Source organism: Microcaecilia unicolor, chromosome 6 (assembly GCF_901765095.1).
Source record: "Microcaecilia unicolor chromosome 6, aMicUni1.1, whole genome shotgun sequence".
In the NCBI taxonomy this organism is placed as follows: domain Eukaryota; kingdom Metazoa; phylum Chordata; class Amphibia; order Gymnophiona; family Siphonopidae; genus Microcaecilia; species Microcaecilia unicolor.
The window spans coordinates 153,775,810-153,794,361 of NC_044036.1; the positions used below are offsets into that span (position 1 = coordinate 153,775,810).

Consider the following 18,552-nt stretch of genomic DNA (forward strand, 5'->3'; position numbering starts at 1 on the left):
GTATGCAAATCTCTTTCATGCATATTCACTGTGGATATCCTAAAACCTTGACTGGCAACGGGTACTCCAGGAGCGGACTTGGGAAACACTGCATTAGGCTTTCATGCAAGTCCTCACTAATGTTTGCTGAGTGGTAAAACCCGAGCTAGCTGTTTAATGCAGCTTAGTAAAAGCAGCCCATAATCTCCTTCTGTCTATCATACTACGAAGTAACCAATACAGTTTTGGATAGTCTGCAGAATATGGGCAGAGGCCATTAGTCTGCTATACCTCAATCTGGCAAAATGTTTCTTTGAATTACTGTTACATAACTGTTTTTGAATGCAAGTCCTGAGTGCAAGTAAAGCAAATAAGTAGAAAAATGTTAATTATAAAACAAAAGGAGTTTCAAGATATAAGTTTAACTCTTTTTTTCAACATAGGAGCAAATCTGAAAGGCCTTGCCTAGGACGCTGCAGAGAGCCAAAAGCCATTTCAGGTAAAGAAAGGAAACTCATTAGTTTTTCAGTACGTAGAGGTATATATCCATGGGGTGGCCAAACCTTGAGTATTGTGCACAGTCTGGTCATGCATCTCAAAGGATATAAAGGAACTGGAAAAGGTACAGAGAAGGGTGACACTGAAAGGAGTATCACCTGATCCACGTACCCTTCAGAACCTGGGTGAAGGAGGCTGTTCACCCTGTCAATATTAGCCTAGCTCAAATTTGGAGTTATGGAAATGGTACCTTCCTCTCCCCTAATGAGGAACATCAGTTTGAAAGAGATCTGGTATAAAAGTCTGTGGGACAGAAGGTATAGTCTTTAAACATCTGGGAAAACTGTGCGACTTTATAAAATAAACAGCCCACAAACAGCCTTCTGCACATAACCATTATACCTCCATTGAGGAAATCTAGACTACCCCAACTTGACATTTCGTCCTTTAGATTGTAAGCTCCTTTGAGCAGGGACTGTCCTTCTTTGTTAAACTGTACAGTGCTGTGTACAGCGCTGCGTAACCCTAGTAGCACTCTAGAAATGTTAAGTAGTAGTAGTAAGACCAAGGCTAGGGGAGCATGAACAATGAATAGGTGTCTTAACCAAGTGCATCCCCACATTACAATGTTGTAAGCAACAATTTGGTAGTCCATACTACAAAATAGCACCAGACAAATAAGGTCTGACTCTATAATTTTTGAAACTTCATAATCTCAGTTCTCCAGATGAGTTATGCAAGAAGACATCCCTCCTCTCTTCCTTCCCGTCCACATTAATTGATTTGATTTGCTTACTTTATTTATTTTTTGTCTATTAGATTGTAAGCTCTTTGAGCAGGGACTGTCTTTCTTCTATGTTTGTGCAGCGCTGCGTATGCCTTGTAGCGCTATAGAAATGCTAAATAGTAGTAGTAGTAGTAGTCCTCCAGGAAGGCTTTAGGCAAGACTACAGAAGTTAGTATGGAGAGGAGAATAATCTGGATGTGCTTAGGCCACTTGGAGGCTGACATCTGAAGTGATATACCAAGTTAAAAAGCAATAACGTAGAGAAGCATGATGTGTGTGCAGTTCTACTTTAAGGACTGAACTGTTATCTGGTTGAAGTTATCCAAGTAAATTATCCAATTCAAGTTAGCTCGAAATGCTAAGGCTGCGTATCGGCTCCCTAGAAATACAATGGAAACCACAAGGGAGCTACATGACTGATCAGATAGGAGCCCTCTTACAAAGGCGCGGGAGGCACTACGCACATACATCGCATGCCAAAATCGGCACTACCGCCCGGCTAGCATATGAGCCGGGTGGCAATTCCAAATTTGCTGCCGAATCCCACAGTAGAAAATAATTTTCTACCGCAGGCCGCTTACCCAGTGGATAAAAGCAGTTGGCGCATGCTGCATGCTTACCACATGGGTAGCGTGTGAGACCTTACCACTAGGTCAGTGAGTGGCGGTAAAGTCACTGGCCGAAAATGGACACACGCTGGTTTCAATTTCAGCGCAAGCCCATTTTTCAGCCCCTTTAAAAAAGGCCCTTTATCCTAGATGTGGTAAAAAAAAAAAAAAAGGCCCTGTGAGCACTCAGAAGATGTGCTCGCACTACCGCAGGCCACTTTTTATTGTGGCTTTGTAAAAGGACCCTTGGGATACGTAGCCAGATAAAACCTAGTATAAAAAACTCTTTTTGGAAATAAGAATTACTTTTACTTCTTTTGTTAGACCAGATTAATCAATGTTCCCTGATTTTTCCATAAAACACAGTTTAGTTTAGGTGGAAGATTAATAAGTACACAAGTAATGCCACACTGGGAAAGACCAAGGGTCCATCGAGCCCAGCATCCTGCCCACGACAGTGGCCAATCCAGGCCAAGGGCACCTGGCAAGCTTCCCAAATGTACAAACATTCTATACATTTTATTCCTGGAATTGTGGATTTTTCTCAAGTCCATTTAGTAGCGGTTTATGGACTTGTCCTTTAGGAAACCGTCTAACCCCTTTTTAAACTCTGCCAAGCTAACCGCCTTCACCACGTTCTCCGGCAACGAATTCCAGAGTTTAATTATGCGTTGGGTGAAGAAATATTTTCTCCGATTTGTTTTAAATTTACTACACTGTAGTTTCATCGCATGCCCCTAGTCCTAGTATTTTTGGAAAGCGTGTACAGACGCTTCACATCCACCTGTTCCACTCCACTCATTATTTTATATACCTCTATCATGTCTCCCCTCAGCTGTCTCTTCTCCAAGCTAAAAAGCCCTAGCCTCCTTAGTCTTTCTTCATAGGGAAGTCGTCCCATCCCCGCTATAATTTTAGTCGCCCTTCACTGCACCTTTTCCAATTCTACTATATCTTTCTTGAGATGCGGCGACCAGAACTGAACACATTACTCAAGGTGTGGTCGCACCATGGCGCGATAGAACAGCATTATAACATCCACACATCTGTTTTCCATACCTTTCCTAATAATACCCAACATTCTATTCACTTTCCTAGCCGCAGCAGCACACTGAGCAGTACATACTTGTGTACTTTATAAATGTACACAAGTGAATTCCAAAAATCGAAAAGTATACAAAATTTGTAATTATTTCCATAAATTCATCGCACTGTCAGCAGTACAGCCATCTCAGAATATAAAGCTGAAATGAAGAAATTACTCCTCCTGATTCTTCTAAATTAAGTGCAATATTGCTTAAAACAATGTTGGGTGGAATTAGCCTGTGCTGTTGACATTTGTTGCAGTATTTCCTGAAGAAGTTAATATCTTTCAACTATTTAGTCTGGAACACTGGGTGGAGCGGATGATGTGGAGACAAATTCCCTACTGAACCTCCTGAGAACAGAGAGTGTAAAAGGCAGCTTGGAATCTTTTAAATGACTGTCTCCAAATACTAGCTAACCCAAGTTCACACACTCTGTACAGAATACGTTGTGCCTGTTAAACCTAATGTGATTCTGCCAGGATGGAGTTACACTCTTATTTGGGCTCCAGACCATTCAAGCTTTTCCATTCTACTTTCACTCCAATTAGAGTGTGTAGTTGTAGCAACCAGGCCAGTCCTGCGGAAAAATGATGCCTTACTAGGTTGTTCTCTTTAAAAAGACCCACAATAACAAGAAACAATTAGGCTCTCAACACTATACTTCTTCCTTTCGATCTTTCAGCATATTTAAAGGTGGTACGGGCAACAATTATTAGGGACGGGCCTCCAGAAAATATTTGTTTTCTGTCATGTCCCATGTCATTTTCAGGAATTTTCATTTTTTTTTTTGTTTGTTTTCATTTGTTCAGCCACCAGTAATAGTTGCAGTCTTTGGAACTAGTGTGCGCTATGTGGAAAGAGGGTGAAAGCTTCTCCATAGGGCACACATGTGTACTAGGCTTTCATGTGCACAACAGTTCACACATACAGGGCAAGGCAAAACAAAGTAACCCCACCCCTCCATGCCAGCCTCAAATATCATACCCAGCTCCATGACAGCATTATGCAGGTCCCTGGAGCAGTTTTAGTGGGTACTGCAGTGCACTTCAGGCAGGCGGACCCAGGCCCATCCCCTCCCTACCTGTTACACTTCTGGTGGTAAATGTGAGCCCTTCAAAACCCACCACAAACCCACTGTACCCACATGTAGGTGTCCCCCCTTCTCTCATAAGGGCTATGGTAGTGGTGTACAGTTGTGGGGAGTGGGTTTTGGGGGGGGGTGTTGGGGCTCAGCAAACAAGGTAAAGGAGCTATGCACCTGGGAGAAATTTCTGAAGTCTACTGCAATGCCTCTAGGGTGCCCGGTTGGTGTCTTGGCATGTCATGGGGACCGGTGCACTACGAATGCTAGCTCCTCCCATGACCAAATGGCTTGGATTTGGTCGTTTCTGAGATGGGCGTCCTCGGTTTCCATTATGGCAGAAAATCGGGGATGACCATCTCTAAGGTCGCCCTAAATTTCGCGATTTGGGCGTCCCCGACCGTATTATCGAAACGAAAGATGGACGCCCATCTTGTTTCAATAATACGGGTTTCCCCGTCCCTTTGCCGGGACATCCTGCGAGGACGTCCTCAGGAAACTTGGGCACCCCTTTCGATTATGCCCCTCTAGGTAACACTATTTCAGTAACATCAACATAAGATAATTAAATGTTCCTTAATAGTAATTCATAAGTATGATGACTAAATAAGTACAAAAGTTCTTGTTGAAATTCAAAGTGATTGCTAAGGAAATGGCAAAAAAACTCTAGGGGATTACTTTTTTAACTCACCATGTACATGTCCTTGATCAGTAAAAAAAAAAGTGTGCCCTCTCTACATAGTGTTCATTATTTCCAAAGAGTGTACACTATTACCGAACGACAGAAACATAAAATGTCATTTGGTAACTGCATGTAACAACATGTGCTATTATGGCCGTCATTTTTGAAGCATATGGATGTCTCAAAAGGCCAAAATGGACATTCATGTGTTTGAAACATCCAAATCTCAATTTTGCAAAGGCAGAATAGAGATGTCAAACACTGTAATACATGAAATCAGCAAGTGGGTATGTTCTGGGCGGGACATGGGAGGACATGAAATTTGGACATCAAACAGCAATTACCAAAGGGGAAGAAACATCCATGTCTAAAAAGGATGCCCTTATTTAGACCTGTTTCAGGAATGCCCAGGTTACAGAAAAATGCTCTGATTGAGCAGCTATCCATTGGAGAAATTAAGACATGGCACCTTAATCCCCCCACTGGCTGCTGTCACCCTCCCTCCCTCTCCCCTGAAAATGAAACCAGAAAGGGATACCAGTCTTTAATGACAGCTTCATATATTTTGGACATTCTTAACAGAGCAGGAAGTAGGTCTGAGGAGTAGCCTAGTGGTTAGTGCAGTGGACAGTAAACCAAGGAACCCAGGTCAAATCCAACTTCAACTCTTTGTTTTTAAATTGTGAGCCCTCCTGAAACAGAAAAATACCTATTGTACCTAAGTAAGACTCCTGCAAGCCTGAAGGCTATTGAAGTGGTGTACAGTCTGGCAAGGCAGGTATTTCTCTGTTCCTGGAGGCAGTGGCGTTCCTACCCTCGACGGCACCTGGGGCGGATCGCCGATGCGCCCCCCCCCCCCGCGAAATGACCCCCCCCCGGGTGCACGCCGCTGGGGGGGAGGGTGCCGCAGCGCGAGCCTGTCTGCTCCCAGTTCGCTACGCTCACTAAATTCTCTCATTCGCTGCATCTCCCTCCCTCTGCCCCGGAACAGGAAGTAACCTGTTCCGGGGCAGAAGGAGGGAGCTGCAGCGAACAAGAGAATTTAGCGAGCGTAGCGAACTGGGAGCAGACAGGCGCACGCTGCGGCACCCCCCCCCCCCAGCGGCGTGCACCCGGGGCGGACCGCCCCCACCGCCCACCCCTTGGTATGCCACTGCCTGGAGGGTTCAACTAGAAAGCTGCACGGGGACAGAAATTTCACCCATTCCCCATTGGAATCTCCTCCATCCCCACCTGTCCCCGCAAGTAATCTCCTCCATCCCTACTCATCCCCTGTACTAAAATAACCCAACTTGTGATAAAATAACCCGACTTAACAGTAGTCCCTGTTGATAAATTCCCCTCTCAGTGCTTAGGGGGATGTCAATGCTATCAACCATATCCATTATTTTTTTTTTTAGTGTTATTATAATTGCTAAGCTAGCTTAGAAACACAAGAAAAAGCTAGGTAGGCTGGCCTGGCACTAAACTTCCACGTGAATCCCGCAGGACCCGCGGGGATCTCCACGGGATTCCCGCTAACTCCATTCCTGTGTAGCTCTCTAATTTGAACGTGGGTCCCTTGGTTTACAGTCCTAACTCACTACACTGCCCCTCTGTTCCACATGGATGACTGCGAGGTCACTTTCAAAGAAGGCTGCTATGTCCCTTGTTTTCCATGTTCAAAATTTGGATGTTGTAGTTTGGATGTTCATGCTGGATGTTTCCAGCGCAGGGATGTCCATCTCACTTAGTTCTGAACAGGTTTGTATCCTGTTCAAAAATACATGTGAGATGGACGTCTGTTTGGGATGTTCTGACTTGCATGTCCTTTCAAGAATGCCCCTCCACATGTTGTTGACATTTCCTATGTTGTTGCAAACGACGGCCCATCCCCCATAGCAGCACCTGTTTATGGCATTTCAGTCTTCAATAAAATAATGCATGCTATTAATTCCTCTATTAGTGCTCAATAGAAGTGAAAAATAATGCTCATAAGCAGATGACATATTACACCGCAAAGCCATCTGACAGCTCATCCATCCTATTTTACACCGACAAGTCACTTACACGACCTAAACTACCTGGCTAGAGATAGTTGCAAGTCAAACTGCAGGAAGACAGAAATGCAAATAGAAACATTTGAACAAATATTTGCTAATTTCTTACAGGAAACGGAGTTCAAATATCTACATTCAATATCAAGGGGTACCTGAACTGACAGGTAATGATGTAACGTGGGGTTTCCCAACCTACGGTATCATGCTCTTTTCCCCAGCCCACCATTCTCTCACTGGCCCCTTCCTACATTTTGCTACCACCTCTAGCTCCTCTTGCCACCAGCCCCCTCCCATGATGCTTTCCACCTGATTTTCTTACTTCACTCCTTCCCAGTCCCTGAGGCCCAGAGTCCATGCCCACTACTTTTTCTCCCTCCTCTCACGTTGCTGCTATAGCCACCATAGATTTATTGAAGCCTGATCTCACCATACTGCTGACAATGCTCCTAATACCTATGCAAGCCTGTTACTTCCTTTCCTGGATGGCCCTAACTATTCAGGCTTACTCCAGTTGCCACCACTGATGTCATCTCATGCCATCACAGATTTTACCCATCAGCCCAAGAGGGTTTGCTGCTGCCCCTACCCTTTATCTTCTTAGCCCATCAGGATCGGAAGTTGTTGCTACTGTCCCTTCTCAAAGGCCACATGGGCTTCTTTCAGTCACTGTTGATTCCCCAAGAAATACAGCCTTGTATTTATTTATTTTTTCTTCCTGCAAGCTAAATGCAACCACATACCTAATGTGAAGCTTGGAAACAGAAGGCTAATTCATAACCATGGAACCTTCAAATGCTCACACTTATACATAAAACTCTCTAAAACGGTAACCACTCCTATTTAGCCTCCAGAATTGCTTTCCATGTCCTACCTAGAACACACAGATCATTACAACATAGTTGCTTGAACCTGCCACCTCTTTGATTTGACTCATCTAGAAACCACCCACCAACGATCGATCTACTGTACAGCTCCATTATTAAAGACTTCTATGTCACTATTTTGGCATAGAACCTTTCTTTCCAAAATTTAAGACAGCTTTAAAAACCTATCTTTTTGAACAGGGCTTCCCTACCTAGGCTGGGGGAGGGTGGTGGATTCAACGTGGAAGGGTTCTAAATCTCATCTACCTTATTGCTTTCTGACATCACCCAGAAAAATGGTGTTCTTTTCTCTACCTATTGCTTTTGATTGTACACCTCTTTGTTGAATTATTAAGAAATAGCAATATATTAAGTTCAACAAGTCTTAAAACATAATGCGTACAGTTGGGGATGACAAGGAAAAAACAAAACAAAACAAAAAAAAAAAAAAACTTATGGAGCCACAGGTTTTAATCGACACAAAGGACTGATATTCAGCCCAAGACAGTCAGCAGTTTTTAAGCTGCTAACAGACATGGGCAGAATTAAACCCTGTACTCAATGCCAGGCCCTGCCCAGGCACCGTCATTGAATATCCATATCAGTTGCCAACCTGGAAGTTGTGTGTGCCAACTGATATTCAGTACCAGCAAAAACATACTGCCTTTTGAACAGTCCTATCTGTCTGCTTAGCTGTGTGGGCACTGACATTGTATCATGATATGAGTGTAATTATCAGACTTATTCATTTTGCTGGATCAGATACAAATGTATATATAAAAAAAATACAGCTGCAAAGAATCAAACAAACTGGTCTGGCTTTCTTCCCCCTGGAAACTACTGATACCAAAAACTAGTTGGGTGGATACCTAAGTCCATCAACACATCTCCAAAGAACAAAACTCTGAAGATGGACAGCAATCACAGATACTGGAGTTAACAAAAGTCAGTGAAACTCCACCTATTCTCAGACAATGACTCAGACTGAAAAGCCCATCTACCTATCTAATCTGACAAAAGAAGCCCACTTACTCTCAGACAAAGACTCTTTTAATCCTGTCAGATGCTTTCTGGATGTATATCACAGCAGATGTCCAGACAGAAAGTCTTATGATGTCATTAAAACATGTGATCAGCTACCATGCTACATCTCAGAACTAGATGAAGATTATAAAAAGCCTGAAAAATGCCCAGTTCGCTCTCTTGCTCTCTCTCTTCACTCTGCCTCCTGCCTCTCTGCTGGACTTCACACAAATTTAAAATAAGATTTTCTTCCAGGCTCCAGCAACAACTCTGCAACCAAGAAGACTTCTTTTCCAGTGAGGATCTTCTTCATCACTCCAACCAGCAGCCTCCATCAAAGTGAGTTACCATTATCCAGCTTAATTTATAATTCTGATTTTCTATCTTGAAAGCACATTTCCCCTTGTGAAAGATTCCTAAAAACTGCCTCTCTCTTGTAACATTATTACATTACCTGTACTGTAAATAAACATTTTAAAGTTAAATATATGGTCTTTATGTTCTGAGCACATGTCCTTAAACCTTACAGTGCAGGTTAAAAAAAATGTAATTCAACAAATATAGTATTTAATTCCCCCTTTTCTTACATATTCTTATTCTTATCTTATTACCTTATATTTAATTGGTGGAGAATAGAATATAGAAGAATGGAATAATGTATATTTATATATTGTTATAGTAATTATTTTACAACATTAAGAGGCTCATTTTCAAAGCACTTAGCCTCCCAAAGTTCCATAGAAACCTATGGAACTTAGCCTCCCAAAGTGCTTTGAAAATATGCCTCTAAGTATGGCACAACTGACAGCTCCTCCCCCAACTCTGTCCACCCAACACTAACCACATATTGCCACAGAGGTCAAAAGGAACATTCAATGGCACTGTGCAGTTAATTTCCGCTGAATTTCTGGAGACGGCCCACTAGCAGGGCTTAAGTGGGCAAAAGCATCTCCTGCCCACTTAAACCCCATTGAATATTGACCCCTAAATACCTAGGGCTCAAGCCCATGTGACTTAGGCCCACAAGGCTTCCTCCTCCCAAGATTTTGATGATTAACCAATAGAGAACAGAGCAGCTCAGTTGTGACATAATGCAAAATGATTTGATCATGTTACTCCATTTCTATTCCATCCTCATTGGTTGCCTGTTGAACTTAGGATTCACTTCAAAATTCTCTGCTTGGCTCATAAGGCCTACTATCATGGAACCTCCTATCTATCTATCATCTTGTAAAAAGCAAAGGTAGAGGGAATCACAAATCAAAGTAACAGATGTTAAAATCCAAAAGAAGCATAAGGAGCCTTCAAAAACGGGATTGTCTCAGCTGTGCTTTATTAATCAGACCAGACACAGTCCGCGTTTCAGCAACAAATGCCCGTGTCAGGGGTCTAAATAAATGAACATCAACAAATAAATAAAATGATAAAACATATCTGGACATAGAAAATCATACCTTAACTTAATTTACAAAATCATAAATATCCCAAAATACTGTATATGAACAATAAAATAATAAAATCTAAAATAATACCAAGTAAGATAATATAAAAAGGACTAAAAAAGGGTAAAAAAAATACAGTGTACCAAAAAATACAATAAATAATGTCTTACATAATGAAGCAAAGAAACAAAAGCAAAAAAGGACCTTCAGGAGTGGAATAATCAGGAGTCCTTTAGTCACAAAGATCCAACACGGGCCGTGTTTCGGCGCTCATGCACCTGTATCAGGGATCAAATGGAGATCAAATCTCAAACAAAACTTTGGATGCTTCGAAAGAACATAAAAACTGTGTCTCAAACAGATGCATCTTCGGTTTTGCGAGCCATTGATTACCGAAGACACGTCTGTCTGAGACGTGGTTTTTATGTTCTTTCAATAGTATCCAAAGTTTTGTTTGAGATTTGATCTCTATTTGACCCCTGACACAGACACATGAGTGCCGAAACACAACCAGTGTCGTGTCTTTGTGAATAAAAAAAGCCTGATTATTCCGGACTCCTCAACATTCCACTCCTGAAGGCCTTTTTTGCTTTTGTTTCTTTCTTGTGTTTGTTTGCGAGTTTGGACCCTCAAGAAGGGGAAGGGGGCAGACGCATATCTGCAGTCATTTCTGCCTGAACAGTGCCATACTCCAAAACAATATTTGCTGACCCTAGGCTCTAACTTGCTCCAGAGAACAAATTGAAGGCCTGTGGTACATAGTAAGCACTGCTGTTTTAAATCAATCATTTTCCTATTTAGAGATTCACACAGTTAAATTAACTTGCTTAGTAGCTTTTAAAATTATGTACATTTGAAAAGTTTATTAAAAAGGAGACACAATGAAAACACAATCTGCAATATAAATGCTGTATTTAGATTAACAAATTACCATTGTGCCGTTAGCATATTAATGATTTCAATTAAGCATCTACATTTACAAAATGCAACAAGGACAATGGGAAATGATAAGCTTCTAAAATACATCATTCTTATTAAACAGATGCAATTTGTACACTGTTCTATATATGGAAAAAAAAGAAAAATAAGCAGAAAAAGCAAACAGGCCCCATGTAACCTGTCATTTCCAGTTAATACCATAGGAGCCTATTTGACCAAAAAAGCATTGTGCTCATCTCTAGTGTGCAGGCCACAGTTTCATTTTGTTTAGTTTACAGGATTTTTCATTTTCTATGGGGTTTTTTTTTAGCATTTTTTTTATTCGTTTCTGGGACAATGTCATCAAGAGCGCACCTTACTCCTCAATAATACGCCCTATTGCTTAACAGTGTGTACAGCTGTGTAGTAGTGAACACTTTTATTTATAGAACACCTAGAGGGACATTTTCAAAAGGACGCCCAAGTCAGAACGTCCCAAACACTTGTCCATCTTGCATGTATTTTCAATCAGAAAAGAGGTCAAGATTTCCTGTTCAAAAGTACATGAGATGAACATTCAGAATAAACATCCATTTTACAAACAGGAACATCCAAATTATGAACAGAAGGAGAGGGGAGGAAACAAGGGACATGGATGAATACTCTTGCTAAAAAAAAAAAATGAATGCTTGCTTCTGGTGAACTGTTATATCTTTGAAATATTTGAACGTCTATCATGGCCTTTTCTCCCTCAAATCATTTTACGGAGTTTATGGTAGATTATACCATTTTGGTAAACCTTCTTTCGATCTTCTACTCTATTCATATCCTCCTGGTGATATGGATTTCAAACCTGAAGATGAAACTTTTGATCAATAGCAAATTCACAATACCAGAAAAGATCCTACCATTTGAAAGGTCAGTTGACATTTACGGTCCTGAATCTAATCAACTAGCAATAAGTCAAATCAGAAAAAGCCAATCTGCATCTTTAAGATATAATTCGATTCATGGAGATTCTTATCTTTATAAAAATAAAATATTAAATAAAAGATGCTTAAAACTATTAGACCCCGCAGTTTTGATTTTGTTATCTAAACGTTGGCAATTATACCCAACTACGGTTACAAAAAAACTGTGATTCCCATCTTAAGTCCGTTCCGTTTAAATGCAGATGGCTCTTTCAATCTTCCTTGAGATTTCTTAAAAGAGAGGACTAGAATGGATCATGATATACAATTGAGCCTTCAGATCTACCACATATTTATTAGAGTGACGACATCATTAAGCAACCAACAGAAACCGACTTTAAAAAGGGGTTCTCCAGTGTCAGATCACTCCCCATTTTGTTAATGGATATCTAGGAGTGATCATGTTGATTCTACACAAGCCGATACTGAACTTCATACTGGTGTTAAATTTGTTTCCTCCGATAAATGCACAGTACTCAAGTAAACATCAACTGATGTTGACAATGGACACTCAACTATGAGATGTATCAAGCATCATATGCATGAAGGGTCAAGAGCACTAAACAACAACATTAACTACTTTCCTGGTGTTTGTAGTCCAGTCTCTCAAAATGGATGTGGTAATTTTGGAAGTGTGGCTACCTTTTCACAGAGACTTAATGCTGCTTTAATTGCAAAATTGAATGTCTAATGATCGTGACATGAGGTAAATGAGAGAAAAAGAACATTAACTGTGATCAAGTCTTGGTCATGATTCTGGTACCACATTGTCCAAGTTTGCAACTTTATTCAGAGCTTCTACCCCACCTATCAAGTTAATATCTGGGTGGCTTACATAGTAGCACACATAATACAGGGAGAATTAGAAAATAAGAATCGGCATAGAAGAGTGGTGGAAAGGGAGGGGGTAGAACTTTAATATGTTGATAGGAAAGCGGGGAGGGAGAAAATGAGAATGGGTAGAAGATATGAAATTCAAGCCAGCCATTGTAACATTCTGGATATAAAAGCTGTTGGGTAAAAAAATGATATTTTGAGCGATACATACAGTATAGGACATTTATTTTTAGATTATATGTACAGTACTAATATTCTATAGATACAAATATTTATAAATCAAACAAATCATTTGCCTATTAATTTTCATTCTTTTATATACTGCCTGCAAGCCATTGACGTGGTGTACAACAGTAGGCATTTTTCTGTTCCTGGAGAGCTCACACACAGAGTTTGTACCTGAAGCATTAAAGGGTTAAGAGACTTGCCCAAGATCATAAGGAGTTCCCCTGGTTCTCAGCCTGCTGCTCTAACCATTAGGCTGCTCCTCCACGCCACTGAGGCCATTTTAGAAGGGTTGTTCAGTATTTACACGTGTTCTCCTCCTCTAAATATTTTAAATGTTTCCAGTTGGAACATTGGTTCTGCACAGTTAGTGACTTGGCCCCTGACGCAGCCCTTTTGGGCGGGGCACGGCCTGTGTCGGGCAATGTTCTGGTATATGATATTAATAAAATCTTCACGTTTCCCTGATATGTCCTGTCTGCCCTAACCCTTATCCCTTACTTGTCCTGTCTGTCTGTCATAATTAGATTGTAAGCTCTATTGAGCAGGGACTGTCTCTCCATGTTCAGGTGTGAAGCACTGCGTACGTCCGGTAGCGCTATAGAAATGATAAGTAGTAGTAGTAAATGTACTAAGGGTGAATTCTAGCTGGCAGTCAAAGAAGCAAGCTCACTTTCAGAATACTGCCATTTCTCAAAGTCCATTTCTTTCATCTTCTTTGGGGTTTTTTAAAATCATCTTGGGAAGATAATCATACCAATTCCTATATTCAGTTCAATATCCAGGCTATTCTCATGCCCACCAAACCTTTGACCACCACATGTACTCACATTCAGTGCTTTATAATCAATTTACAATTCTCTAAATTTTAAAACAATTACCAAAACTAGAGGCTGCTACCTAAGCATCTGGCTACTTAGATCACATAATATTGCCTAGACAGTATCGAGTCACAACTTTGCTGACACTGACCCACTTCGACTTCTACCGAGTTGCCACCTGCTAGTTTCTAACTGGTCACACTGTGACATGATATGTGACCAGGCTGTGCTTCCTTTTCACACTCTCAAGAGTAAAGGGCAGAGGGAAAAAGTGGTAAAAGGCAAGTGAAGTGAATTGTTTGCTATTCTACAACCTCCCAGCCCTGTTGCTATACCGGTCTCCTCTATATCTGCCAACTACGCTTGAATTCTATCTCAGTACTGGTTTTCACCACTTCTACTGGTAGATTATTCCAGACATCTATCAGTTTCTCAACACAAACACATAATAAAATGCTAAGCCAAGACCTTATCTAAGCTGTATAAGTCCGACAACTTACCGAGCTCTCTGGATGCAGACAAACTCACATGTACACAACTGACAGACACCACTTTATTTCAAGGACTATGGGTATTAATGCCAGCACTGTGTTATATGCTACCATGGTTTCTGCAATGTTAGATTGTACATTTTATAACACGTAAGATGGAATTTAAATTTTAATGCATGTATGGATCCAAATATATATATATATATATATATATATATATATATATATATATATATATATATATATATATATATATATATATTCACACATATTAGTGAATGATTCATGGCAAAACTGTTTTCAACTGCGCCAATAACAAATGAGAAAGGACAGGGCAGTGAGGGTACAACCTGTACAGAGCGGCAGGTACAACTCTGGTCTCCTCATTGAGCAGATTGACTGGACCATACTGGTCTTCATTTGCCAAAATATACAGTTAAAAAGCGGATAATGTGTTGGTAACCTAAAGTAGACCACAGGAAAACCCAACATTTCATGAAGTAGACCATCAAGTGCCTGCATAGTAGCTAGTTCAGAATTATTAAAAACTTTGCCCAAATTCTACTTTCAAATTTGTTTTTGTATTGATTATTGTAAACCATCTCCTCTAGGACGGTACACCAAATCTATATATATAAAAGGCACTTTGAAGCCTCAAGCCGGAAACTTGAGGCGCCCGAGATATCCGGTTTGGCCTGCAGGCTCCAGTCACTGTAGCTCCGCCCTCACGTCAAAACGCGATGATGTTGAGGGCGGCCCTCGCGTCAAAACGCGATGATGTTGAGGGCGGGGTGGCCCTCGCAACCACGTCACTGAGGGACGAACGGAGGAAGAGGACAGGTGTGCAACTCGGAACGGAGGCACGGAGGGGGTGTCTGCAACTCGGGAGGGAGGACGGGGGGGGGGGGGGGATTACCCTGCTAGCGCCCGTTTCATTTTTTCCAGAAATGGGCATTTCTTACTAGTATGTAATAAACTTGAAACATTTAATACTCTCAACTAGACTTCAACTTCACATATCTATTTCATTATATTACACATTTTTATATTGCTGCTTTTGGGATATCACAAACAAACAAGCTGAGTAGATTATACCAAAATGATCACTGAAAACTGGTAACAAAACCTGACACATGAAAGTAGAAATTATTCCCAGCAATACGGAAAATAAGTGGAACCTATAAAGATGAAAATGGTATCATTCCTGTGTCAGCAGTGCATGTTGCTCGAGGTACAGTCAAAACTAGTTAAATCAGTGGCTTTCAAATGAATCAATGACCCATTGTAAAAATCCAGGAACCACGCACTGTTAGCGCTGACTGAAAAATCACTAGATCCAGGATATACTGTGTGTTCTACAAATCCAGCATGGAAAAAAAAGAAGCAAGCATATCTCAAAAAAACTCCAAGATATGCAAAATGTACAAAATGCTCAATTTATTCACCACTGAAAAAAATAAATACATAGATAATTAACAGCCTGACACGGCCATGTTCCGCCCTCTCAAAGGGATGCATTAGAGGCTTGAAACAGAACCCAGCAACGTTGACAGAATGATTCATCTACTGGTTTTAAACTACTTTCTCCTCAGAAGCAGCAGCAGCAATGCTACAAATCCAGACATCACCGTGTTGTACCCCCCCCCCCCCCCCTATAAAAATAAAAGAAAAATAGAGGAACCATAAAATCTATGCATCTAAACCAGTGGTTCTTAGCCAGGTCCTTTGGAGACATCCAGCAAATCAGATTTTCAGGATACCCACAACAAATACGCATGTTTACTGCAGCTTAAAATGCCTTAGCATAGGATACGCTCAGGCATCCTGTGGTACGGTCCTAATCTGTGCACACAAACCATGCACTAAAAATATTTTTTATTTTTTCTAAAGAGGTGGTGTGTCTTGGGGGGGGGGGGGCGGAGAGTGGGAGTTTCTGCGCTAGTTAGTGCAGCAACGTTACCGCATGCTGATTTGCGCAGGAGTAGCGCATGAGCTCTTACTACCTACAAAATGGGTGTTTGTAAGTGCTCACACACTAATTGTTTTTTAATGGCCGGGTGCCATTTATAGAATTTCCCCAAGTAACTTGGAAATGTACTATTTTGCAATACAAATATTTTGCAATAGAAAAAGACTGCTGAAACGTTCTTTACGGACTGGCCTCAAAGACAAAAGCGCATTGCTATCAAATAGTTTATTATTGTACCTTTGCTCACAGACTCACAATTAGCCAAATAGATGTTCTAGAGACTGGGGACAAGGTGATGGTGGTGGTGGGGTCTCACTGGTGGTTACTAGTTGAAGATTATCCCTGATGTGGGCAGACTTCTGTACAAGCTCTGTAAGCTGGGATGTAAGAGGACACACATTGTTACCTCTGCGCTTAGGGGCAACATCTGTGCCTACGAGCAATGTCTTGGCCACCAATCCCCAACACAGTTTTATTTATTGGGATTTATTAACCACCTTTATGAAGAGACTCACCAAAGGCAGTGTACAATAGGTACAGTTTAACATACAATTTTGTTAACAGCATAAAAATAGTAAAATGAACAAGTATAAACATAAATGCAATCAAAGAGGAAAACTTGAAAACAGCAAACTGAGACCTAATAATAGGACCACCATGAAATAGGATCAAAAATATACACATTTAACAGCACTGAAATTCAAATAACAGAGATATAATACGATGTAATCATAATAGCGACGGAATATCCAATAAGCACATAATTAGAACATTCAAACAACATTGCTATGATACTAATGCTTTTCTACAATACAGCTTATGATATAGCTGAGGGGCCAAGTACAAATATATAGATGTGGACAAGACATGTGGTACAGAGTCAGATGGGATAAATAAATGGGTGGCTAAATTAAAGGCAAGTTCTTTGTACAGTTAAACAACATATAAGGAACTAATACAGTGTGAGTAGCAAGCTAGGCCAGGTGCAGAATGTGTTTAGTCAGTAACCCTATATATTAAAGGCTTGGGAGAAGAGCCAGGCTTTTACCTGCTTCCTGAAGTGAAGGCAGTCTTGAGTTGTATGTAGCCCCTCTAGGAGTAAATGTAAATTCCAAAGCATGAGGGCTATTCCTGAGAAGGACACTGGCAGGTATCACATCGTACAATTTCTTTTGATGCAGGGACAGAGAATGATGATCCTTGAGAGGATCTTAGAGGTCTCAAAGGTGTGTAAAGGGCTAACGTGTTCTTTAAGTGGCCCATTTTGTCTGAGGGCCTTGAAAATAAAACACAGAGCTTTAAATTTAACCCCTTTAAGGTACTGATAGCCAGTGTAGTTTTTGCAGGAAGGGTGAAATGTTGTCACGCCATTTTCAGCCTTCTAGCAGTCGGGCTGCAGCATTCTGAATTAGTTGGAGCTGATACAAACTCTTTTTAGTTTGAGCAGTGTACAGGGCATTACAGTAGTCTAGTCATGATATTATCTTGGCATGGACCACTGTGGTCAGACTCGCCTTTTCAATATATGGAGAGAGATTTCGTACCTGCCATAGGTGATAGAGACAATTTTTAAAGGTTGTTTGAATTTGCTGGATCAGAGTGAGTGAAAGTCTAGCAGTATCCCAAGATTCATGACCTGTGATTTTAGGGGGAGTTCATATTTCCCAAAAGATATTTTGAAGTCAGGTATTTATCCACTTGTGTTAGGTACCCAAAAAATCTCCGTTTTGCTAGGGTTCAGGCAGAGTTTGTTGTTGTTTGCCTATTCCTGAGTTGCAGTTAGGCAGGCAGACAGTTCACTCAGAGCTGTGAGCAGGTCTGGTTCGATAGGCATGACTAGTTGCACCATAAATCAGCATAGATGTAGAATTTTGTGTCCATTGACCGAAGCAGCTCAGCCAGAGGCTTGAGATAAATATTTAATAAAATAGGAGACAGTATGGATCCCTGTGGCACTCCACAGTTTAGTGCCCAAGGTAATGATGTGCTGTTACTGAACAGAACTAATTGTTCTTTGTCTGACAAATAGGATTTGAACCATATAAGTACTATGCCTCTGATACCAGTTTCTGCCAGCCTTGTAAATATATTATGATCCACAGTATCAAAGGTGGATAAGAAATTCAGCAACACTAGTATTGAGGCAGATCATCAAGAAGGAACACAAGAACTGTCTCTTTTTCTTATCCAGGTCTGACGCCAGATTGACATGGGTCTAACCGATTACTTT

The 18,552-nt window shown here is 40.9% G+C and overlaps 1 protein-coding gene and 1 long non-coding RNA gene across 2 annotated transcripts in view; both read right to left on the reverse strand.

Annotated features, from left to right (window-relative positions):
* The window catches only part of PTPRG (protein tyrosine phosphatase receptor type G), a 708,710-nt gene that overhangs the window by 627,197 nt on the left and 62,961 nt on the right, over positions 1–18,552 (reverse strand).
* On the reverse strand, positions 12–18,466 carry LOC115473242. The gene is made up of 3 exons (XR_003942623.1): positions 18,456–18,466; positions 7,069–7,076; positions 12–88 (listed from the first exon to the last, which is right to left on the reverse strand). It is a non-coding gene; the product is annotated as an uncharacterized LOC115473242 (long non-coding RNA).